Raw genomic sequence first — 26,921 nt, forward strand, 5'->3', positions numbered from 1 at the left:
GGTATAGACAACTTGAAGCAGAACTTCTTCTCCAGTAGTGAGAGGGATTCGGGAACTACTGGACGTTCCTCTTGGTCGGCTGTGTAGAATCGGCCACATGTTGTAACTTGACATTGTCAATAGAAAAAAAGCTATTTTCTTAGGCACCTGGCAACGGGGGAAGAATAACAGTTCTGGTACCGTGTATACCCAACACAGGGACTGGTGCACGATAAGAAGGACCAAATTATTTTTTCACTGCGACCTTTTCACACACAAGATCCCCAACCCTGGGAATCCAGCCGGTAGGTGTTACTGGCACATCTGTAATTCCTGTGGAGGCAGCACTTTTAGAAGAGTTATCTTCACAGAACTGCTGTAATTCCTGTAAAACAGTAACACGATAATTTATGTCAAAAGGTGTCTCCGCCTCTTCCACACCAGGACCATCAAGATCCGGAACAAACAGTTGTGTTCCGAACAGGCACTCATATGAAGTACGCCCCCCAGGGACCTTCTAGGCAGGTTATTTAGTGCTCTCTGAACTCCATACAGGTGGGTTAGCCAACTACAACCCGTACCTAAGACTCTGGCTGTTAAGGATTGCTTTAAATCGCGGTTTAATTGCTCCACAACAGAATTTCCCTCGGGATGAAATGGAGACGAGTACTGGAGCTGGACCCCCAACGAAGCCATGGTGTCCATGAATGCCCTTGAGGCAAAAGCAGGGCCCTGGTCCGAATGGAATGCCGCAACTGCATATGTACCGACAAAGACTCGCTAATCTTTAATAACAGTCCGAGCGTCAGCCGAGCATTGTGGCCACACCCACACAAATCTGGAGCAAGAATCAACAGTGACTAGGATATATTTGCATGCACTCTCTGGTGTTAGTGGACCACAATGATCCAGGTACACACATTGTAATGGTCTGTTTGAGATTAAGAGGGGTGTCTGTGGCGGGCGCTTAGCTGTTGAAACTTTAATTTGTTGACAGATGTCGCAACAAAGGACATACTGCTTGGACTCTTTATAGAGACCAGGCCATCAATAGCGGGTCTGTAATAGTGAAATTGTAGCTGCCACGCCAGCATGTGCAGATGCCACTCCCTCATGTGCTGCTTTAGTCAATTGTGGTCTTACATCTTTATTGGGGATGTCGCGGACGCCTACGCCTGGAATCTTAACTTCCACGTTCAGCATACTTCCCATGAAGTATTGATATTTATTAGGAAATCCTTTAGGATAAGGCGTGCCATCATCCGTAGCTTTTATGGCAGCCATAATGTCTGTGTCTGGTTTGGAATTCAAACGAGTCACTGCAGCTACAGTGGCAACTGCCACTGCCGACTTTACAGCTTCATCAGCCAATGTATTTCCAGCAACATGTATTCCAACACGCTGGTGTCCAAGTGTATGCACAACATGGACTTTGGGTAGCATCTCTTTCAGATCTGCTACCTTCCCCCACAGTAGTCTGTGTTTTATGGTGTTGCCATTTGAATCTCTGAACCCATTCAAGCGCAAGTAATGTAGTTATTCATTAAAAGACTGGACACAATAATACGAATCACAAACAACCAGTGTGAACTGTGTCGGATCCGGATGCTCTAGAGCCATTAGTAGAGCTTTTAGCTCAGCCAATTGTGCTGTACAATCCCCTGTCAGTGTATAAGTATGTTGGGGGCAGAATTTCTCTCCCTCCATATAGCCGCTCACTACTGCAAATGCGCAGAATATGTGTGTTTTGTTCCAATCGCTGGTTGCGCAGAGCCATCGGTGTACATGACTACTTTATATTGATCAATAGACAACATGTCAGCAGGAACTGGATTTTCAAATTCATATTGTAGAAATTCATGAGTTTGTAACTTTGGGTCAAAACTGTAGTCTACATCAGTGGCTGTCAAGGACGTGGCCCATTGAATCCATCTTGGGTGGAGTGCTTTTGCGTTCGGGACGCTAGCTTTTGTAACAGCCTCAAGGGCAGGAATAGGAGAAACAACAGAGTTCTCTCTTTAATAACAGCCATCTGTACAGCAGTGAGAATTTTCTCTGTGGGTGCAAATCGTTGTTCAACAGCAGAATACAAGTGTGACTTGCATCCAATCGGGACTGTCTCACCCTCATTATATGTGGCATAATTAAACCCAATGGCCCCAGCTATCACCCTGATGATCAAATGCGTCTTATTGTCCCGTGTGTGTAGATGTTTCGCTGCTAGCATATCTGCTTGTAACTCCCGAAGAGTATGTGTATGTTCAATTGTCCAGAATTTGCTTGAAAAATCAGGACGTATTAATTCATATAAAGGCTTTATGCCTGTAGCATAATCAGGAATGTATGTTCTGCCAAAATTTAGAAAGCCCAGCAATGATTGGAGTTTCTTAATCGTATTTGGCTGTTGCAATTGTGCACACTTTTCCAGGAACTGTGGCGCTAGGCTCTTACCTTAATTTGACAGCTCATATCCCATGAATATGACGCTGAGGAAGGCAATTTTTGATTTTTTTAAGTTAAATTTGAACCCGACATCGGCAAACCCTACAACAATGCGGGCTACCCGTCTTAAATGTAGTAGCAACTCGTCATCCGTGAGATATATATCATCCACATATGAAAACGCTTCAGGGTCCAACTCGTGTAAAATATCAGTCACACGAGCTGCAAACAGTCCTATACCCTTGAGGCAAATGACAGAATTTTTTCTGGGAGCCTAGCGCGCTAAAGTTTGATAAATCTTGGCTTTCAGGTGCTATATTCTGGCAGAAGAATCCATTCGAGATATCCAAAGTCGTTTTATATTTTTTCCGCACAATGTTGCTCATTAGTGCAGCGCTATGTGAGTTTTGTATAGCACATGTACGTGTATGTCCGTTCAAATGTCTGTAGTCTAAGACTATTCTGTATGAATGGTCCGGCTTTGCTACAGGGAATAAGGGATTATTCATCGGTGAGACACAGGGTTCAATTACTCCCTGGTACTCTAATTGTGTAAGTATCTCTCTCACCGGTGCCCTTGCTTCATGTTTTATGGGATACTGCGGTTGTGGCTGAGGTTCACCTTTAATGTGAATTACATGAAATGGAGAATCCCTGTTCCACCTTACGTGATTTCTATATAAGGCAGGTGCCTGTGCAAGAGCCCATTTTATAGAATAGGACTCTGCGAGTTCCTCTGGAACAAGGGGCGAGAAGGAAGGTTTAATAACCTCTTCCCCAGCCAGGAAGGTGCGGACAAAATCAGGCGGACAATCTTGTTCGGCCAGCAAAATGTCATATATCTTAACTACACAATCCCAAAAGATTGCGTGTATAGTGCATTCTATGTGTCCTTCCAATTGTAAAGTCACTGTATACACCCTATCGGGTTCGGAGACATGTGTATCTGCTGTTTCTACTTGTATGAAGTCATCAGTTGCTTTCACCTCCAGATGCTCTGGAAGATTCCGGCGAACTATTGTGACCTCTGCCGCGCTGTCTAGCAGTGCTAGAGCCCATGTCTTGTTCTTCAAGAGAACCCTCTTCCTGAGTGGCATGTCTAACTGAGACTGCTGCCACCTTTTTCTTTTTAAACTGTTGTTTTTGTTGTACCGGTTTCTCTTCCTTCTTGACAGAAACCTCTGAAGAGCGTTGTGATTTCTGTCTCGGTTTCACACACTCTGTTCGCCTCTCTGACCGCCCACCTCACTCATTTCTCTTTTCCGATGAGTCCTGAAAGGAACAAGATTGGCGTGTATCAGTATATTGATATCTAACAGGCATTTTTATATTATCCCTATTTCTGAGATTCTACCTTTTCTGCGGGGTCTCTGGACGCGGAGATTCTCCCCTTTCTTTTTTAGGTGCCTGTTGTTTTTTCTCCCAGTGCTGTTTATTACCCTCAGGCTGTTGTTTAGTATTATCTTTATTACTTTTTCCCTGAAATTGAGGTTTTTGCGGTCTAGCCCCCAGGCTATCTCGACCACTACTCGAATATGTTTCCGCTGTTATTTTAGGCAGTTCCCGCTCCTGATCTTGATGCGGGACGTGACGAAGACGCATGCTCACTGCAAGCGCAACTGCTTCCCCTTTAAGATTACTTAGGATTATTGAAGAAACCGTGGCAAAATTGCCCATCAGTTGCATTCCTAAATCTAAGGCCAGGGCAGCCCTCTATTCATCTTGAATTTGTTTAAGCACTTCCAGTAGATTGGCTAGTGTTGGTGTACCATGTGCTGTCGTATAGAGCGCGGCAAACACTGTGCCCCATGTATTACAATGTTCCACTGCAGGAACCATCCCAAAGGGTAAACACATAGTTAATATCCTATGTTTGTCCTGAGGTCCCATATGGGGAAATACTGCTTCCAGCGTATTAATTTTTTGTGCCAGCCAAAACGGTGTCTCCTCTCGTTTTGCTGGGACTTTACCCATAATAGAGTGTACAGTCACCAGATTAATGCCTGGTGTTACTGCGTGTGGTTGTGCTGGAGCAGACCGCTCTGGGTTTGTATTTAGTGTCTGCATCACAAATTGTACTAAGCGTCTACAGTATATGTTGCTGTTAAGTCAGTATATAAGCGTCGATTTCAGACACCGCCATATTTGCAACCGCAGGCTGTGGTGTATATGTGGCCAATAAAGGCATGTATATGTATGAAATGTATTTGTGTTCCCATCAACTGCTGGAATTATGACCCAAGAGTAAAAAAGTTCTGTTCTATAGGCTGCGTGGGCGTCCACCACAAACGTGACTGGACCACCCTGGGCCGTAAGGCCATTCGCTAGCAAATGTGCTGTGAGCGTTTGTCTCATGTTAAGAGCTATTTGTACAACCTGGGGATTCGCCGTTAGAAAAGCACCAAGAATTCAGAGAAGGCACACCAAGACAGGGTTTAGCCTTTTAAGGTTCAAGCTTGAACAACCACCCGCTGTAAATAGGGCTACCTATATGGCGGTGGTGAAAATCCTCAGTACCACGGACGTCTCCGTAGACGGAACTGAGGGATTATATTATATGAGTGCGAGATATACCGGTGGACCCGAAAATTAGAGCCTGACCAAACATTGGCGGCGCCATGTCGCGTAGGCTCTCATTATCCTAATGAGACTACTGGATTTTGAGCGGCAAGACTGTTCACAATGTGGGGGACTAAGTCTGACCCACGGTGAAGGACCCTTGTCGCCCTAAATCCGGGTTTTGCTCCGGCTAACTAGCAGTGCCTCATCTCTCCCGAAGGGAAGAGACAATTGGGCAGCCGAGTGCATGACATCTTAATACTTCCCAGGGAAGTCGTGGTCACTCAGGTCACAACCGGTTCTCTCATACACAGTGCGGTCTCATATATAAATGACAAAGGCAGTTTAGATTTTAAAGATTAAAACGACTGCATTTTAGATAGCAAAGCGTGAGCTGCGATAACCAGAACTATACAACACAGTAGGATGAAAATAGTAACGAGGAGAGTGAAGCACAAGAATAAGGCTCTCATAGTGCAACTAGATTAGGTTCTCTCTAAGTTATAGTCTGAGCACAGCATGAAAGCTCTAAGCCTGCCTTTCAGGTTCCCCCGGGAGGACATCAACCCTCATACCTGAGCAAAGGCCTGTATTCTGCATCAGCATCTGCAACGAGGCAGTCAGCATCTAGTTGTAGGTTCCTGGTCGGAATCTCCCTCTTCCGTGTACTAGGACTAGAAAGTGTCTTTATAACTAACACGCAGATGTTCTAAGAAAACGACCCTACATAGGAATGCGTGTTTTCTACGAACACTAGAGACTAAGGGCCAGATGTAGCAAAGGGTTTGCGCCTCGCAAACAGCGAAAAACGCTGTTTGCGAGGCGCAAAAGCCTCTCCGCTATGCAGAAATGCATTTTGCGAGTCGGATCCGACTCGCAAAATGCATTTCCGACTCAGAAATAGGAAGGGGTGTTCCCTTCCTATTTGAGACTCGCAATGCTATGCAATTGTCGCAAATGAAATCGCAGATACCATCCATTTGAAGTGGATGGTAACCCAGTCGCAAACGGGAAGAGGTCCCCATGGGACCCCTTCCCCTTTGTGAATGGAAAAAAAAATATTTTTTTAGATCAGTCAGTGGTCCAATGGACCACTGCCTGCTCTGAAAAAAACCGAAACTAAAGTTTTTGGTATTTTTTTCCAAGTGCATCTTGTTTTCCTTTAAGGAAAATGGGCTGCAGATGGAAAAAAAAAAAAATGCTTTATTAAAAAGCAGTCACGGACATGTTGGTCTGCTGTCTCCAGCAGGCCACCATCCCCGTGAGTGCCCATACTCGCAATGGGGTCGCAAACTGCGACCCACCTCATTAATATTAATGAGGTGGGTCTTTGCAACCCCATTGCGAGTTGCAGAAGGTGTCTGAGACACCTTTCTGCATAGCAAATTGCAAGTCACAATTTCAAACCTACCTACATCTGGCCCTAAACTTCTACCACGTTTACCGGCAATGTACCAGACTGCAGCCTTGAATGAAGCACAGGGTGAGCAAGAATGCATTGTTTGAGAACACTGTGCTGAACTAAGCTAAACAGTGTGATAGAAATAAATAAAACAAGACCGTAAAACTGGTTATTGTAAAATAACAGTGCAAGGCTAAATAAAATATATCTAGGGCAAAGTGCACAAAGGCCTAATATGTTAACCTAACGTGCATGAAGCTACATTAAAAAATGGCTACACTACACTACCAGCTACACTATGTGGTTTGTTAAGGCAAAGATCTGTCGAAGGACCCTCTCATGGACTTTCAAGACCCTCTCCTGAATCTACAAGGTCAGCCTGCCATCTAGTGTTGGGTCAGGAGTTGTTCAGGTTATTTTTCTTTGAAGAAGTCTTTCAAGTCATGTGGTTGAGTGAATCCTCCTCTTGTAACAATGCACATGGGCTCCGACTCCAATGTTAGATTCCCACAGGCAGGTGAGAAAGAAGTGTCATGTATGCGTAAGTAATGTGGTGGCATGCTAAATGTATAGATAGTGTAAAAAGTAAATATAAGCAACTGCAACAGCCACAGGTGTCCGAGGAGGGAGAGTGCACGTGAATCTACATCACTACATGCCACAGGCAGATGCTTACAGGGTAAATATCATATTCTGTTCAATGGTATGTGTGGCTGTGGATAAAGATGCTCTGCATAGACTGTAAAGCAATCCTCTTCAGAAGCAGTGGATAACCTGTGGGTTTGCAGTAGTTTGAAAAAGGGTGCATAGCACTGCCTGACCTACACTGGCATTGCTGGCATGCTAAAACATCCACAATTGTTTGGTGAAGGTGTGTGTTGTGGACCATGTAGCTGCCCTACATATGTCAGCTATAAGGATATTTCCTAAAAAAGCCATGGTTGCTTCCTTTTTGTGAGTGGAGTGTGCTCTGGGAGAAACAGGTAAAGGACTCTTAGCCTTACCACAGCAAGTTTAAATACATTTTACTATCCACCTGGCTACACCTGATTTGGATATAGGATTGCCTTTGTGTGGTAGTTAAAAGGTGAGAAAAAGTTGTTTAGATTTTCTGAAACTTTTTGGTCTATCAATGTAGAACATAAGTGGCCTTTTTACATCTAATGTATGAAGAGTTATTTCCACAACAGAATCTGGATGAGGGAAAAAACTGGCAAGTCAATGGATTGGGTTAAGTGAAATTCGAAAACTACCTTAGGTAGGAATTTAGGGTTGGTGTGGAGAGCCACTTTGTCTTTGGGTATTTGGAGAATGGTTCTTCAGAGGTTAAAGCCTGGAGCTCACTAACAAGCCCTAGGTGAAGTGATGGTGACTAAGAATGCTACCGTCCAAGAAACACACTGAAGAGGGCATAAGTGTAGCTGTTCAAATGGGAGGACCCATGAGTCTGATAAGAACGATATTAAGGTTCCAAGAAAGGGCTTGGGGAACCCTTGGTGGAATAATTCAATGGAGTTCTTCCTTGAAGGCTATGATAACCTGAATTTTAAACACAGAAAGGTGTTGTCTATTTTGGAGGTAGACGGCCATTGCAGTGAGATATAACTTTATGGAAATGTACACTAAATTTGCCTTATGTAAGTGAAGTAGGTTGCAGGCGTGCCTTGTGGTTTTGAGAGGATCAATTTGTTTTGAGTGACAGTAGCAAGCAAAGCATTTCCATTATGCTGCATAACAGGTTATAGTGGTAAATCTACGTGCTTTCTAAAGAATGTCCATACATTCTGGTGGTAAATTAAGGTAGCTGAACTCTATGACGTTTGGAGCCAAATTGCTAGGTTGAGGGTTTTGGCATTCAAGTGCCTGATTTGTTCTTGGTTCTGAGTAAGAAGGTCCAGCCTGTCGGGGAGCTTCTCATGTGGAACTACAGAGAGGTCTAGAAGTGTTGTGAACCAAGGCTGATGCGCTCAAGTGTGAACTACTACGATCAATGTGAGAAAGGTTTGCCTGAGCTTCCAAACCAGAAATGAAAGGGGAGGAAGGGGCAGAAAAGCGTAGGCAAATATCCCTGACCAACTCATTCATAGTGCGTTGCCCTTCAACCTGGAGGTGAAGTTTTAGGCATTTTGCATTTTCTGCTATGGCAAAAAGGTCTAACTGAGGAAATCCCCACTTTTGGAAAAATGGTAGGAGGACTTGTGGGTGGAGTTACAATTTGTGGACTTGTTGCTGCATACTGCTGAGAAGATCTGCAAAGTTGTTGTCTGTTCCTGGAAGGTATTCTGCCAACAGGTGAATGTTGTGATGTAGAGCCCCATTCCGGATGGTCTGAGATAGGTGTAATAGTTGTAAAGACCGTGTCCCTCACTGTTCTTGTAGGTAATACATGGCTGCTATATTGTCCATCTGGACTAGGACAATCTTATGAGTCAGGTGAGGTAGGAATGATTTCATTGCTGGGTTAAAAGGATTTAAGCTCTAGGTAATTGGTGTGGAGAGATTGATGCTTTGCATCCCAGAAACCCTGTAGTGTGAGGTCTTGCAGGTGAGCACCCCATCCTGCATGTGATGTGTCTGTCATGAGAGTGATGTGGGAACAGGGTTGAGAAAAGGCCGCCCATTCAATAGGTTGTTGGTGTTCCACCATTATAGAGAATGGTGAGAGTAGGGCCCATATTTATACTTTTTGACGCAAAACTGCGCTAACGCAGTTTTGCGTCAAAAAATTTTGCGCCGTCTAACGCCATTTGGATGCGCCGTGCGGGCGTCAAATTTATACTTTGACGTACGGCGGCGCAACCAACAGGTGGGCGTCAGGATATTGTGACGCACACAGCGGCGTCAAGTCGTAAGGAAAAACCACGTAAAGGCGACGCACATCACCGTGGGCCGATTTACGACAGCGCAATCGTGAAAGCGCTGGTTTTTCTCACGCAATTGCGTCAAATTCTAGCGCGAAAACTGCAGTGTTACCAGAGAGCCAACATGGATCCCAGTGGACACAACAGAGCCCAGGATGATGACAGCAGACCAGGAACCAGCCAAGAGGTCCCACAAACAAACCAGGATAACCAAAAAAAGAAAAGAAAGTGTCGCTTCAGTGAAGAGGAGCAGGAAATCCTGGTGAGAGAGGTGACGGAACACCAGCACCAACTTTTCATTACATCCAAATTGCCACTCAGTAGGAGAGAGGCCATATGGAAGCAAATAGTGGACAAGATCAACAGTGTGGCTGAAGAACGCCGCACAGTCACTGAGTGTAAGAAACGCTGGCATGACTGTAAACGCAGGACCAAAGAGAAAATGGCCAGGAACAGGAAGGCAGCAATGCAGACTGGAGGTGGGAGTCCAGCACAACAGGAGGCCCTGGACCACATGGAGGAGATGGTTGCAGCCGCCATCCCCGAGGAGATCGTCACAGGGATTCAAGGGCAGGACAGTGCAGACTACCAAGACACAATGCACATGCAGGGTAAGTCGCATGGGGAATTATAATGCACTAATGTTAACTGCAACCAGGGGGGGAATACCTACTACACAATGCATGTAAGTCAGCATATACATAGAGTGGCATGGGTAAAGGAGCACAGTAGGGGGGCATGCCTAGCACACACTGAAGCTGGGGCACCACCAAACACAGCAACAAGTACAGCCCCATGGGGACATCCTGTAAGTACAACAATAGAGCCAAGGGAAAGCAGCGACAGGTAGGAAGGCCACTACAGCAAACTCACATCCAGGCACTTGTTTTGTAAAATCTATCCTACAGCAACTAGGTCCCTATCAGTAACCCAGTAGGCAAAGCAACAACTGCAATGTAACTGCCACAACACCTTACAATAACGCCTCTCATCTCTGTGCAGCTACAGTACCAAATGGCAGCAACCTCCCCATGGAATATACATACACAAATTAGGGGGTGACATTGACATCCGCAACAAGTCAGTGTAAAAATACAAACGCACCAGTACACTCAAATGCCCAATGTCCATACCTGACACATACATAAGCCAAAGTAAACAGCAATAGGACCCACACAGCACCAACCACACACACATGCTGCATACGTCAGGGTCCCTCACATGCCTGGATAACAAGGCTACATCACTAATGTCATACTGCTCAGACAACACCTGAGGAGGAGACATAGGCAACTGGTCACTCAAACACACCTGCAAAGTCTGACAAACAAATCGGACCTTCATACGATAAACAGGCTTATACAATCAAACACACATGACCCACCTTCATCTTCAAACATCAACAATGTTTACATCCACACCACATCCAAACATGAACATGCATAGGAAATGGCACGGAACATGTACACTGCATGCAATGTGAATCAAAAGTGAATGGGGCAGGTCCTGAGAGGCAAGTGTGTTGGCAGGGCACTCACAACACCCACAGTCAGTCAATGTGTATTCTGGCAAGTGTAATGTATACTTTGCGCATTAGCCTCAGGCTGTAGGCCTTTCTGCACCTTACCCTGAATGTACTCTTACGCATATGCTCACATCTAAGAGCCTCTGAGCACTTTGCACTACATGCTTCTCATTGGCCTTCCTATCAGGAAATATACCAAATAGCCAGTCCTAGGGTGTTGTTAATAAGTCCAATCACACTGTTTTGCCTACATCTGCACTGGAGTGTGCCAGAACAGATACACTCTGTGCCCCAGTCAAGGATACAGTCTGGTACTTTGCGGATAGATGGGGTAGGGGTTCTGATTTGCCATTCCTGCGTAGGGAAACTATCTCATCACCATGACTTATGACTTATAAAATCACTTCCTTGTCCCAAGACACACAAGAGGGAGTCTCCAAACAGAGAAACACCAGACGCTGCCTGCCTTGCTGCAGATGCAAAACCAGATCACAGGCCATTGCTCAGATATGACGGATGAAGTCTCCCCAGTGATTCAGACAGGCAGGCTAGAAGCTTAACATGCTGTGCTATAAATAGAACAAGCAGAGGGAGAGTACAAACTGTTAGGCACCATGATAGCTTTCGACCAATGTCTTACTCTCCTGCTGACTATTTCAAGTCTACCATGTTGAAGTATTTGGGTTATTGTGGCTCACACCTAAATATAGACAAGTCAGTTGTTCAAAGAGATCATCATATGAAACAAATACTGTCTTTGACTTTTGTGTATGAGTTCATACTGGAAAAGAGTGAAGATGTTGGGATCTGAGTGACCACAACTTCCCTGAAAAGTTCCAAAGATGTCATGCGCTCGGATGTATAATCATTCCTTTGCTGTGGGAGACATGAGCCAATGCTAGTTAGCTAGAGCAAAATGAAAGAATCAGGGTGACAGAGTCAATTAAAAGTGGGTCAGACTCAGTCCATCACACCATTAGCTATCCTGCTGCCTCGTAAGCAAGTCAGCTCAGGTCGGATAATGAGAACACACCCTCGAAAATGTCTCTACATAAGAATAGTTAATCACGGAGGGACTAGTAGGACACAAAGATGCCTATTCACAAAATGTTACAAAGCAACACCTAGCGGCAATTAGGCAGACAAGTCTGGTAGCTCCACATCACACATGTGACACACAGGTGGGCCATAGGCCTACAACAATGCCCATATGAAGGACAGCAGATACCCAGAAAAAAACAGACACCAAAGATAAGGCATCCAAACGCCTGTAACTGTTTGCAAACTTGTTACAACACAGACACACTAATTGTACCCTGTTTCATTGCAGAGGAACATGGATCTCCTGCCGATATGCCTGACCCTGATTTCCCTGATGACATCGATGACGACCCCATCAACCTCTCCCCACAAACCCTCAACATGGTCTTAGGAAGCCTCCAAACCCCACCTTCAGTCCCAAGGAGGAGCCCAGAAGAAAGCAGCCACCCCAGTAGACCCACCTGCCACCCCAAATGTAATACCTGCCAGCTCCAACACAGCTGAGGACTCCGACGACACTGGAACCAGCTTTGAAAGAACCGTCGTTGGGGTCCAGCGGGAGCTGGCCAAGGAGGTGCGGGTGGGGATGCAAACTATGGCAGCCAGCCTTGAGAGGGTGCGTTCGTGCATGATCCCTCCTGCTGATCAGACAGCTGTGATGCAAGCACTAACATCGCACATGCAGGAACTTGTAGAAACTCAAAAGCAAATCGCCACAGCTGTCATCCAGTTGACGGAACAACTAAGAATGCAAGCCAGTCAACGGGTGCACGAATGCAACATCGAACCCCTCAGGGCTGACCTGGCTGCCTACCATCGGGATGTGGCTGCCATTCTGAGAAACCAGCAGGCCCTCCTTGCTGCAGTATTGCCCTTCCTAAGTCCACAGGGACTAGCCCCCGGGATGTCTGCCTCCATGTCTTCTAACACTGAGGTGTGTGTTGCCCCTTCACAACCAACAACAACAAGGACAGAGGAGGCAACACACACATCAGAAGAAGAAGACGTGGAACAGATAACCTTCACACGGAGGAGTACCCAGAAGCCCTAGTCCCTGCACCATGGCCTACTCTGACCAAGGTCCTGCGTTTAGTCAAAGCCCAGTTTCTGAACACCTACACTCAATGACTGTTTGGCAATCCACTGTTTGACTTGTCCACATTGCCAGTGAATGTCTCTCTCCTACAATTTGGTAATCCTGTCCCTCTGCACTGACACCTTCTATAGGCTCACCAAGAAATGATGCCCCAGAACGGACTCTGCCAAAATGTTGAATGGACAATTTGCACTACAACACCTGTAAATAAATCGCACTTGCTCACCTATTGTGTCTCTGTGTCATTTCACACTTCAACTGTGCAGTACCTAACTCCAAAGTGGCTGTGTGGCAACCCTGTTGAATCTCTATACTACTGTCCTGATGTCATATATTCAGATCCATCTGTGCATTGGCCAGGATTGCATCATAGCCCTACCATACTGAGGGAAATAACTGAGGAAGGAACTAAGCACACACAATCATGCTGTGTTGGTCAGAATGATGCACCATCTATCGCTATTCCAGAGAGCAAATGGTGTCTGGGAAATGTAGGCTCCATGCAAGACTTAAATAAGAATGGATGCCGCTTAATGTAATGAATCGTGTACAAATCACACTGCATTAACTTCCCTTACAGAGTAGGCTTCCATGAAGGAAATTCATGCTGCTTCAGTACACACATGATGTAGCTCAGCAATGAAAGCAGCAATACATGAGTGTGAACAACTCCTCATCTACAAAGATCTCCCTGAGCTTCACACTGCTGTCCGACCTAACAATTAACCCACATTGACATGTAATGAAGCACTCTTTGTGAAGTTGGACACATATCATAACAAAAGCTTGGTGTACAATGCACACTACCAATGGGGAGTCTCCCAATTTGAGGATACTTAACAAGTGAGCACACGGGTAGATGGGATGTTAAACATCCATTCCCAGGGGATGCTGAGCATAGGACACAAATGTCACACTAAATCATTCTGCAACATGGATGTCAAGGCCATGATAAAGTAGCACCTAACGCATCAAGTAAAGGGTTAACAAAATATTTATTTATATCTAGTACTACAAGAGGCAACTAAGGGAAAGGTACACCTACACTAATCTAACCTGACTACTAATAACCCACAACTGTCCCTATCTAACCTAAGCTAAACTTACTCTACACATGTAACGAAACGATCTAAACATCAACCCCCCACCCACCATTATGAGACAGGACACATGCAGGACAAAACATACTAACCTACACACATACTACACTATCCTAAACAAGCAGATAATTTTTTTTTTTTTTTTGTTTTACATTTGTTTTGTTTTTTTGTTTTATTAAACATGAATCCCAACATTGCCAACACACAAATATTTGAGAAAAATAACAAGGACCCCCCACCCTCTTCCCTAACACTAACTAAGCTACATACCTATCCTAATCCTAATACTAATCCCCAAAGCCCAACTAACAGGAGAAAAAAAGGAAAGAGGTGAGAGGGGAGGGATAAAAGTTTAAGAGGGCAAACGAACTAGACGTTTGCACTCCTTAGTGTGCGCCTGATGTCGCGGACCCGGGTCTTTACATAGTTCATGTCATCAGTCAGGTTGTCCACCTTCCTCAAAAGTTTGTCCACTTTCTGGGACAATGCCTGGAAGGCTGCAGGGTCCACGGGAGGGTCTGTGGGGAGGGTTTGTGTGCCAGCAGAGGTCGAGCTAGTGGCAGCTGTTGGTGGGACATGTGACTGTCCTGCTGCCAGCACACGGCTGGGTCCAGGTCGTGCTGCATGCGGCGGGTCCATGGCAGCCGAAGTAGATGGGACCACTGGGCCAGACCTGGTGGCTGTGTCGTTGGTGGCTGTAGGTGGCACACTTGTTGGAGGCTGTGGTGTGGCCCACCACGCCCCGGAGGCCCTTTCGGAGTGATACCTGCGGCCCATCCGCCGATACCCAGACTGCACCTGCAGGATGTGCCTGTAACGGATGGCACGCCGCTCAAAATGGATGCGATCGGCCGCCCTCATGTTAGCAGCTGTGAAGAGAAAAGGCAGATATTTACCTTTGGCTTTGCATTGGGTGGGATAGCACAATGGGTTATTTGTACATTACTAGAAATGTATAGGTTGCAGCAATTGTCACAACATAGTTCACAGAAGGGCTCAGAGGAAGTACATGTGAAGCATGCATACATAAGGGCATATCACACCTAGAATATCCAGGTCTCTACATGATGGATGACATCACCCTACACTACTCATCCTAATCATCCCTACGGTTTTGTACATCATGGCTGCACCTCTTCCGCATACTTACTTCACTACATATGTCACTATATGTGATAACTATCACACTCCTCACTCTAAGCCATCTGGAATTGGTTGTGTGCTAAGATTGAACCAATGGGCTATAACCCAATGTCTACACTAGGGACCAGATGTAGGAAGATGGGAAATGGGACGAACAATCTGCAATGCAGAATGGGGTATCTGACACCGTCTGTGAGTTGCTATGGGGTTGCTAAGAGCCACCTCATTTACATCAATGATGTGGGTTGCAAGTTGCTCCACCTTTGCAACTATGGGCACTCACGGGGATGGAGGCCTGCTGGGAACAGCAGACCTCCATGTCCGTGACCGCTTGGAAATAACGCAGAACATGTTCCCCAAGTGTAGGCCGTTTACCTCAACGGGAAATGAGCAGCACTTAGAAATAAATTACGACAATTTCAATATTGAATAATTTAAGGCACTTAGGCCCGTATTTATATTTGTTGTTGCGCCGCATTTGCGTCACTTGTTGACGCAAAAGCCGCGCAAACTTGCAAATTCCAATTGTAATTTGTAAGTTTGCGCCGTTTTGGCGTCAAAAAGCTGGGCAAATGTGGTGCAAAAAAATTATAAATACGGGCCGCAGTGGTCCCAAGGACCACTGCCTGTTTTGTACAGGATTATTTTGGTACACTCGGAAAGGTGATGGGTTACAATGGGGACCCCTTACTGCTAGCAAGTGGGTTACCATCCACTTAAAGTGGATGATAACTGCGACTCACTTAGCAACCACAAACTCCATTGCAAATGGACTTGCATACCACTGTCAGTTGCAAATAGGACTGGAAAAAGCCTTCATATTTAGGATTAGGAATAAAATCTCCCATATATTTTCATGATCACCTAATACATTTCGGAATAGGAAACAGATGTTTGCAACTCACACACAATAATTATGAGTTTATCAACTTGTACACAGTTTGGCACATCTGGCCCTAGGTTCTGACTCACGACACAAAAGGTGTCAAGTAAGTGTGAGATACTGGTTGCTACAGTCCAAGGTAGCCTGTTTCACATTAACATCCCAGTCGTTGAGGGTGGTGTGGGAAGAACAACCACCAATCCCATGTGAAATGCACACCCAGGAGTGTATTGAACGTTCACCAAGTATGTGCCTTCACACACAAGACCTATGAATGGCTAGCAACACGTTGGACTTAGGCAAACATTGTGACATCCATGGACCACACATGTCACAATGATATGACTTTTGCCAACATGACATACTATCAGTGAGGCATGTTTTACTACACACACAGAGGAGGTGGAACACCCATTCTCATGATTCAACAGAACACATAGGCCATTGCACTCAAGTCACACACACTCCTAGTTCAGCTTGTGTAAGTACATGCCCCCGGAAGATCCAACCTACAGTGTGCACAGTCCATCCTCAACTAGGAAGATGCACTTTTCATCACAGCCATGTGCCTAAGCTATATGGGAGAATGTCAGTCTGATATGCAGACTCAGTTCATGTCAAGTCCCCGACCAAGTCTTACTTTGACCAGTGTATTCTAAGTAACTCATCCCATTCCCCATTGCGGCCCAACTGTAATGTCCTACAGCCCCTCAATCTCAGAGATGGCTAGGTGTTGCTTAACAGAAACATAAGTCCAATTTGATATCACACTAACACGACAATGGCAATGAACGGCCAGCGCATCACATCATGATTTCTCTTGAACACACAGTAGTCCATTTTGCGTCATTGGCAAATAAATATATCAAATAGCACTCAGGCAACACTCACTGTAGGTATCGGGGTCGTCGAAGTGTGCCACCTCTCCCACGGTGTAAGGCTCTGGTCCACCTGTAAAGCATGACAGGAAGAATGTACTAAGACTGGGTGGACTGACAAAATAATTCTGTTACAATGACACTGTGAGAATATGACATGGTAATGATACACTTTCACACATGCTCATACTGCATGGATGAGTTTGTATTCAACATTAACATTGGATGATTCTCCTGCTACAGTTACACACCCTACTACACACATGCAGTGGCCAGGACAGTCAGGTGTCGTCCAAGTTTACTCACAATAATTATGCCCCGCCAATATTGTTATCCAAACATCTCAGCATGTGCATTCCAGAGAGACATCCAGACACTTGTTCCATGAGGACTGCATGACCACTCACAGTCAAACAGCCTATGTGGACATGTTCAACACACAGCAACCACACACACATGTGACATATCTGTGGAAAACATATCTGACTTCATGTGACGTGTATAAAACACACATGTATATCATCATCATGGGATTCAAATCAGATTTCGAGCGATGGGGTCTACATATGTAGGTATGTTGTTTCGACATGACTTACTCATTGCCCATTATGACATGTAGAGTACAAATAGAGCCATTAACGTGTTGCTTGTCTGACACAAATGCTACACTACATTACATACAGCTACAGCCATCTGGTATGTGTAGAACAACTGAGCCATCTGACTGCTAGCATAGGTCTTCATACACATTGTGCAACACGTACACATTAGGGCACATATGTAAACATTAGTAAGGCAGCATTTGCATCATTGCATCACGCAGAGATGGGCCACACCTGCCAAATACAGATATATGTATTAAGTTTCTGCTGTTTGAGGGAGAAAAAGTGTAGCCAATTTGGGGATATCAATATATATTGACAAGGGCCTAGGTTTCCCTAGCATTACACATAGGCAGCTCCTTATCTAGCAGATTGGGTAACATTCATCACATGTTCACACACAGATTACTATCATGTCCATGTAATTGATTGCTACTCACCAACAGGGCCACCAATCCTGACTCCCAGGTGGTCCAGCAGGTCCTGTTCCCTCGTGATCAGATCGGCCCAGCGGTGTTTCAACTGATGGACATTCCGCATGGTCCCATGGACCCGGACCATGTGATGGCGCACCTTCTCCCAGCGAATTTTCCGGGCCTCCGTGTGATACCCCTGTATCACACGGCCCCCAGCCTCCAGCATCAGCGGGAGGAAATGGCACACTAGCCAGATAAATCCCCTCAATTCATCTTCGCCCATCCTGGACAGGCGAGGCCTCCCTGACATTATGACTGATGACTAACAGAAAAAATAAAGTAGGAAATGGGGAAAGGTAGAGGTGTGAAGTTAAGAAAAGGAGAAAATAGCCCAACTAACCCCAATAACTACCCTAGCCACAACAGACTCCCACAGACAATACAAACAAATACAGGAATGGACAAAACTAGACTTAACAGACTGAGACAATGATACACAACAATATTAGACTGAACAAAGTACAAAAGACAAGCTACACAGGACAACAAAGCAGTAATTCACAGGACAACACTCTTCACTGAACCACACAGTCTAGAAAAATCTGAGACTGAAAAGTGAAAGTGAAAGTCAACTTCCAATACAGATTTGGCAAACAGGATATCCTATTACATCACTTCCTGCATAAAATGGCCGCCGTTTTTTAATCGCGGTTTGCGTCGTATTTTCACGCATACATAATTTCGCGTCATTTTTTATGACGCATAATATTGCACATGCTGCTGAGTGTAAAAATATGATATGAATATTAATATTTATTTACTGTACGAGATGTCCAAAAATATGTGCATGCTGCGTCATTTTTTCCGACGCATACATGATGGGCGTCATATTTTATCCACCTACAGGAGTGCTAATGCTGCTGAGTGAAAAAATATGATATGAATATTAATATTCATTTACTGTACGAGATGTCAGAAAATATGTGCATGTTGCGTCATTTTTTCCGACGCATACATGATGGGCGTCATATTTTATCCACCTACAGGAGTGCTAATGCTGCTGAGTGAAAAAATATGATATGAATATTAATATTCATTTACTGTACGAGATGTCCGAAAATATGTGCATGTTGCGTCATTTTTTCCGACGCATACATGATGGGCGTCATATTTTATCCACCTACAGGAGTGCTAATGCTGCTGAGTGAAAAAATATGATATGAATATTAATATTCATTTACTGTACGAGATGTACGAAAATATGTGCATGTTGCGTCATTTTTTCCGACGCATACATGATGGGCGTCATATTTTTGAAACGTACAGGAATGCACATGCTGCTGAGTCAAATCTGAAATATGATGTAACTTATATTTTGCTGTCTAAATCTGTGAAATTTTTGTATACATTCAGATTTGACTCTGCATTCTGTGCACTCATGTACGTGACCAAAATATGACACCCATGCTGTATGCGTAGAATTATGATCAAATCTTTTTGTTACGTCTTCATGTTTTTAACTTGGGGAAGGTGATTTGTCAGGGTCAAACGGGGCAATGTGATACACATTTGTGTTTGGATATGCCACATGTCCATTGTTGTATGTATGGCAGGCATTCACACAGTATTGGTGTGGATACGTTACATAATGTCTTTTCCATATTTGTCAACATATTTGTGGCAATTGCTGATGGCTGTTTGGAAATGATGGATGGGATACCATGATGTATTCCTTCTCCAAATTTGGTCCACACTTATGATGGTGATGCTTTTATCTGGAGTCCTAACAGGGAGTGCAATGGTCACTTACAGTTATTATGGGGCTAACCATGTCCTAGCCTCATTTTGTGTTTGTGCTTTGTGTTCTACTCTTGACATGTAGGCCACACATGTACCTTATGCATGTGTTTGGCTCACAAGTACAGGATTTGTGTATGTTTGTGGGACCGTAGAAGTGGACTTAGGCCCCCAGCACCCTAGGATTTGACCATCCTGATTAGTTACAGTATCCATGGCTTGGCTTAATATTTTATGGGAAACCTGCAGCAGCAGGCTAATGTAAGGCCATATGGTATGTATGACTGTTGACCATTCATTCATCTCATTAGCCCATTAGAAGTTTGCAGTAATGATGATTTTGAGCTGACATGCCTACCATTTCCCAATGACTATGTTTGGAAGACTCTGAGCGTTCCTGATGTTCTGGGGAATATTCTTTAGTGGGTGTCTGTGTCCCTTTCTGCATTAACTGGTTAAGTGGCATGTCACATTCTTCCTGCTAGGTTCAAACTGGGACCCGACTGTGATGGTCTACTTTCAATAATTTGGTTGATTGTATGACATATGTGTACATGTGTGTTGGTATGTGGATCCACTATCACCTGTCTGGGTGTATGTTGTCACTGTGACATCCAGGTCTCCTCCTGAGTTAGTGGCAGCTAATGTTGTCCCAATTGTGTTTTGCTCATATCACCCACTGGAGAGAAGCCATTGATGACATGGTGACGTACACATGGATGGTCCCACCCTGTCTCTGACCACATGTGATGTGACTTTCACATGATCTACTTTTTTTGTCTGGGTGCAAGACTGTCTCAGGTGTTTTGATGTAGCATGTGGATTTGCCACATTTGTACTCATGTGGGCCTCTGTGTATGGCAATGTATCATGTCACATCCTACCCTCTGTGCATACAATTGAAATGTTCTTTTTTGTTGTGATGATTGTTATGGCATTGTTGGTCAAGGAGACCACATTCTTCGTCAGCATTTTATAAGTAAAGGTGCTCAGTAATGCATGGACCAAAGCATGATGTGGTGTTTGATATCTGTGTTTATTTACAATAGTGTAATACAGGTGATTATTATACATTAAGCAAAAAAATTATTTACAAGCTGCTGGCGCCTACGCTGTCCTGCTGCCGTGTTGGGTTGTCCCCCCTCCTGTTGCGGCCCAGCATCCTCCTCTTCGTCATCCTCAGGCATGCCTGGGTCCAGTTCAAGGAGGGGAATGTTCCTCTGGACACATATATTGTGCAATATGGCACAAGTGAGGATGATTTTGCACACCATCTCTGGGGAATAGAGTAGGCTCCCGCCAGTGATGTCAAGGCAGCGGAACCTAGACTTTAGGATCCCAAAGGTCCTCTCCACAATGCTGCGGGTCCTCTTGTGGGCGTCATTGTATGCCCGCTCTGCAGCAGTGATTGGGTTCCCGAATGGTGTCATCACCCAAGGCTGGATGCCATACCCCTGATCAGCTGAAAGAGAAAGAGAATGGATTGAATTAGATGTAGGAGGCAGTGTTGTACGGATCTTTGATGGCTGTAGTTGTCTTGTGTTGTCTGTGACTCTTTTGTGTACTAATGTTCCAACCTATGGTTGTTATTGAAAACTTTGCTTTGATATATTTTCCCTTGGCTGAGCAAGTGTTTGTTGGCTAACCGTTTGTCAGAAGGACTGTTTTTGTTGTTGCAGTAGAGTGTTCCCTCCCTAGCATTGTGACTAGTGATACAGTTGTCTGTGTGTCCTCACTGGGGGTGTGATGTTAGTTCCATGCCGAGTTAAAACGTGAAAGTGTATTTGACACCTTCATGTGTATGAGCCCAGGCCATCCCATACCTTTTGACTTATGCATTGTATTAGTGTACAGGTTATTTTGAGACTTCCAATCTGTAAAGTGACATTTGGCCAACCACACTCATTGATGTCTTCACATTAGGCTGTGGATTAAATTCCAATGTGTGACAGGTTAAATGTTGACTTCTGACACATGGCTAGTGATGTGAGTACATCAGTGTGTTCCTGGCTAGGTGTTGCTATTGTGGTGTATGTGTTGTTTGTCCTAGAGGGTTTGTGTGCGGTGTGTGTATGGGTTTGTTTTTTGTCCTTACCAACAAGTAGTCCATTGCCATAGCGTCCATCCTGGAAGTGTTGGTTGATGGTGGAGTGACGGAAGATGAATGCGTCATGTACACTCCCAGGATATTTGGCCACGATGTTGGTGATCAGTCCTTGGTGATCGACTATGGCCTGCACGTTGATTGAATGTGTGTGCTTCCTGTTGCGGTAGAGGTGTTCTGAATCAGCAGGTGGCACAAGGCGTACGTGTGTGCAGTCGATTGCACCAAGGACGTGCGGGAAGCCACTGATGGCGTAGAACCCCTGTTTAATTTCCTGCTGCTTCTGCAGTGTGTTAGGGAAGCAGATATGGCGGGGTGTCAGGCGAATGATGGCATCCAGGACTTTAGGCAGGAATGCAGAGAATGATGGTTGGGATATTCCACCAACCAGGGCACCAGTTGTCTGAAAGGAGCCACTTGCCAGCAGGTGTAGTACGACAAGCAGCTTTGTTTCAGTTGGGATAGTGCGGGGTGTCACTAAAGTGGGGGCCAACTGTTGTTCGATATTTGCCAGCAGCTGCTGAATGGCCTGCCAGTTCAACCGGTACCTCTGGATGATGTCCCGTTCCCTGAGGCCATGCAGGGTTGTTCTTGGGCGGAATATCCTGTCCTGCCTTCTGCGCTGTCTTTGGGGTCCCTGCTGTTGTTGTTGTAGCTGCTGTTGTTGCTGCAGGGCTCTGCGTCTACGTGCACGTTGAAGAAAAAGCACCTCCATAGCTCCCTGTTGCTGCTCTGCTGCTCTGTTGTTTGTTCTGTGTGTTCTGCTTAAGTACAGGTGTGTTTGCCCCATTTTAACGCCTGCCCTGACCCAGGCGTTAAAATTTAACGCTATTCGTGCTTTGCGTCATTTTTTTGCGCCGCCTACGGCCCGGGAGACATTTTTGCCCGGAAGCATAAATACGACGCACCGCTGTATGCGTGGGTTTTTGGACGGGAACGCCTACCCTGCATGTCATTAACGCAGGGCGGGGTGCTGCTTCCAAAAACTCACGCACATAGCGCCATTCCCCTTGTGCGCCGCATCGGGCGTCAGGGTATAAATATGGGGCATCGTTTGCGCTGAATGTGCGTCAAAATTTTTGACGCACATTCGGCGCAACCGGAGTATAAATATGGCCCTAGGTGTCTATCAACACTAGATCCTCCAACTGACCTTATAACTGAGACAACTGACAAGCTAGACATTCCTGTAGCTGACCATTATGTAATCTTGCATTGGAAACTATGGCAATTCAGGAAGATATCATTCCTAGTAGATGCATAACCATCCTCATTGGGAGCTGCTGGTTTGTCTGACTTTGTGGCAATGTTGCCTGTAAGTTTTGAATTCTTGCAGTACTAGGGTAGGCAAATCCTTATTCAATGTTTAGGATTGCTCCTAAATATTGCTTTAACCTTTACTGTTTGAAGTTATGACTTGGGGATGGTAATAGTAAACCCTAAGATGTGGAGAAGATCTATTGTCATCTGAGTGTGTTGTTGGCACTGATGATGAGTGCTGGCATTGATAACTCAGTCAGTTAAGGTAAGGGAATACGTAGGCATTTTGCTTATGGAGATGAGCTGTGACTACTGCTAGGCATTTGATGAACACTCGAGGTGCAGTGGTTACCCCGAATGGAAGAACATTGAACTGGTAATGTTTGCACACTATGACAAATCTTACGTATTTGCAATGAGCTGGGTGTATGGGTATGTGGAAGCAGGTGTCCTTTAGGTCTATCATTGCCATAAAGTTTTTTTGTTGAAGAAGTGGAATGACATCCTGCAAGGTGACCATGTGGAATTGCTCTGATAGGATATATTTGTGAAAAGGCCTGAGATCTAATATTGGCCTTAAACACCCTTTCTCTTTGGGAATTATGAAGTACGGAGATTATTCTTCTGAGCCCTGATTTTGAAGAGGAGCAGGTTCTATGGCTCCTGTGAGAAGGACTTCCTGCTTGAGTAATGTTTGATGTTCCTGCGTTAACCTATGAGTGTGTGGTGGAATGTTGGTGGTGTTGTAATGGGTTCCAGACAGTAGCCATGTTGGAAAATGGTTAATACCCACTTGTCTGTGGTGATGGAATGTAATGTTTGATGGAAATGTTGCAGTCTGACCCAACAGGTGCTGTGTGCTTGGGGATAGGATAGGGTAGTCACTGTTTGGTGGAGGGTGTAGCTCCACAGGAGGAGGCACCTTTACATCTACCTCCGTTGTTATTTCCTCTAAATGAACAACAGTAGTATGGTGGTGTAGGAGCCTTGTGATTGCTTTTGTTGAGAGGTGGATGCCTCTGCAGAGGTAGACTTATATGCCCCTCAGAAGGTTGGGTGATGAAAGTCACCCTGGGAATAAGTATCTGTAGTGCTCCCACATCCTTAACGGTGTCTTTGTTTATCTTAATCTTCTCCAAACTAGGGTCTAATTGGGGACCAAACAAGTGCTCCTTGTCAAAAGGCATGATCAAAACAGCCTGTCGAACTTCAGTTTTGAAATCAGAAATTCTGAGCCAAGCGTGACACCTTAGGAGAATACCGGTGTTAATTCCCCGTGCCACATCACCTGCCACATCTAGGGCACACAGTATGGAGGTGTTAGTGATGGTTTGTCCCTCCGCTACCAACTGTTGACATCTGTTTCTGTGCTCCTATGGGAGGTGCTGAAGTGAGCTCTATCATATCGTGCCAGGAGAGCTTGGGAACTGGTAATTCGCCAATAGTTGGCAGTGTGGGCTTCAACATTTTTTCCTGCATTGTCCTATCTGGAGGCGGTTTGTCTCCAGTGACTTGGGAGCTGTCTCTCTTGGGAGCTGTGGTAGCAACTAAAGAGTCTAGGGAGAAGTTGGTATCTGAGAAAGATAGGGTCAAATGGTGCAGGATTGTACTTCTTGTCCACTCTAGGTGTCACGACCTTAGCTCTAATAGGGTCCTTACCAATGTACTCAGTACACTGCATCATACCCTTGAGCATGAGCAAGTACTGTGTGTCCCGGTAAGTGGTGGGCAGAGTGTCAAAAAGGAAGTTATTGACTAATGGCTCCCTTTCTAAGTCTACATTGTGGAAGTTTGCCACTCTTGCTATGACCTCCTGATAAGAGGTTGCATCCTCAGGTGGGAAGGACAAGCTGGGTAAAGATCAGGATCACTATCTATACTGGGATCCTAGCCATACATGCTCCATTGATCATCCGCTTGTGGCCCCCCGTGCCCACCAGTGTTTGAATGTGGTGAACACTGAGGTGATATGTCCAAGTGGTCTTGAAGTGGAGATAATGGTAAGGAGAATGAGGTAGTGGTTTAGCTGGCAGTGAAGGTGGAGTAGGAGTAGGTGTGGAGGGACGTGAAAGAAAGACTGGGCTGGCATCCTTGTCTATAGTTTTCTTCCTAGGAGGAAGGGGCAGATCCAGTATTTCCTCAAAGGTCAGCTTTCTCTGGAGTGGTGGAGGAGAGGGAGCCTTGGCAAGTATGTGGCTAGTCCCCACTTGAATTTGGATTTTCCTTTCTTGAGTGTCCATTTTTTTCCAACAGGTGAAGGAGATGCCAAAGAAGCCTTGACAGTTTCGGTTTTGAGGGTTCGAGCCCAAAGCTTTGGACTTTGAGGTGTGAGACACTGTCGGCATCAAGCTGGAGGACATTGATCGCGGGGCCTGTACTGAATGTAGAGTCAGCTCCGAAAGCTGATCTTGGTCTGAAAAGGTTGATGCTGAAGGTTTGGGCTTGGTATGTACTTTTAGCACCAAGCTCAAAAGCAAGGCGTCCGAAAAAGTTTTCCAGATCTGACCATGGACAGGCTGCAGTGGTAGACTGGTGGCCTCTGATTGTGGGACTGTCAAAGTCGAAGGTCTCTCGGTCAGCTTGGGTAAGAGGGCAGGGGCTGCAGTACTCAGGTGTTGAACAGATGGAAGTTCCTGCAGCTCTAAATCTACTTTGAGGTTAGAGCCAGAGCTGTCATCAAAAGAGAAGGCCTCCTCTTCTTCGATGGTTGGTTGCTCCTGGGCATGCTCCTTACCAAAACTTTCGGGAGTGTCATCCATGGCTTTGTAAGATATTTTGAAGCAATGAGCCCTGCAGTCCCAGAGTGTGTTCTTCGATTTGAAGGACCTGCACATGTAACTGTTGGATTCTTTGTGGTCTGGGGACCGAGACAAGTTGCACATCAAATGTTGGTCTGTGTGAGGGTACTTTGCATGACAACATGGACAGAATCAAAAGGGTGTGTGTTCCATTACCAGTGTCACAAAGACTGGTAACCATGTTGAAGGTAGCCCCTAAAAGGTGGCCCCCTAAAGGGGCTTCGGTCAAGTGGAGTTGAACCAGCAGAGTTTTCCAAGGAGGCGCAGACAGAAAAAGGGAAAATATAATAATATCGTCGAAGATAGAGAACAGAACTTAAGAACTGAAACAGAGTCAAAACACAGAGTCACACACGTCCGAACCTGACAGCAGAGAGAAAACAATCTGGAGTTGATGCCCATGCACATTATCACAGAAAGGAGAAGTCATTCGACTTTGTGACTCTAAAGACTTTTTTGACAACTTGCACAACTCCAGACCCAATACTAGATGGCAGGAGTATGCAGAGCATGTGTATCTACAGCCACACATGCTATCGAACATGGAATTTCACATAGAATACCTAGCCTGCACAGTTACGGCTCATAACTCATTAATGCAGCTTCTGGGTTGGGGGACAAGTTGATCCCTGATGCCCACATGGAGACTTCGTCCTGAACTGATGCATGAACCAGTGTTCAGAGATTCCCTGGCAGATACAATTAGGGAGTATTTCCAGCACAATACTCAAACCGCACTTTCACACATGGTCTGGGAGGCATTTAAGGTTGTGATCAGGAGTCTGGGAAGAGGGGGTCTGCAAATCCCTAAAGACGGAACTCTAATGAAAAATGTGTTTTGCAATTTGGAGGGCTGTACTGTAGTAGATCTGACCTTGTGGTCAGACCTGTTGTCAATGGAGGGCTAACATAGAAAAGTGGTGAACAGAGAGGGACACAGGTGAGGGGGGATTTTCATACAACACTACACCGAGCTATATAACAGGGGGCATAGGCCTATGGAGGCCACTAAAAAACAATTCCTGGATAGGGCAG

Source organism: Pleurodeles waltl, chromosome 5 (assembly GCF_031143425.1).
Source record: "Pleurodeles waltl isolate 20211129_DDA chromosome 5, aPleWal1.hap1.20221129, whole genome shotgun sequence".
Taxonomy (NCBI): domain Eukaryota; kingdom Metazoa; phylum Chordata; class Amphibia; order Caudata; family Salamandridae; genus Pleurodeles; species Pleurodeles waltl.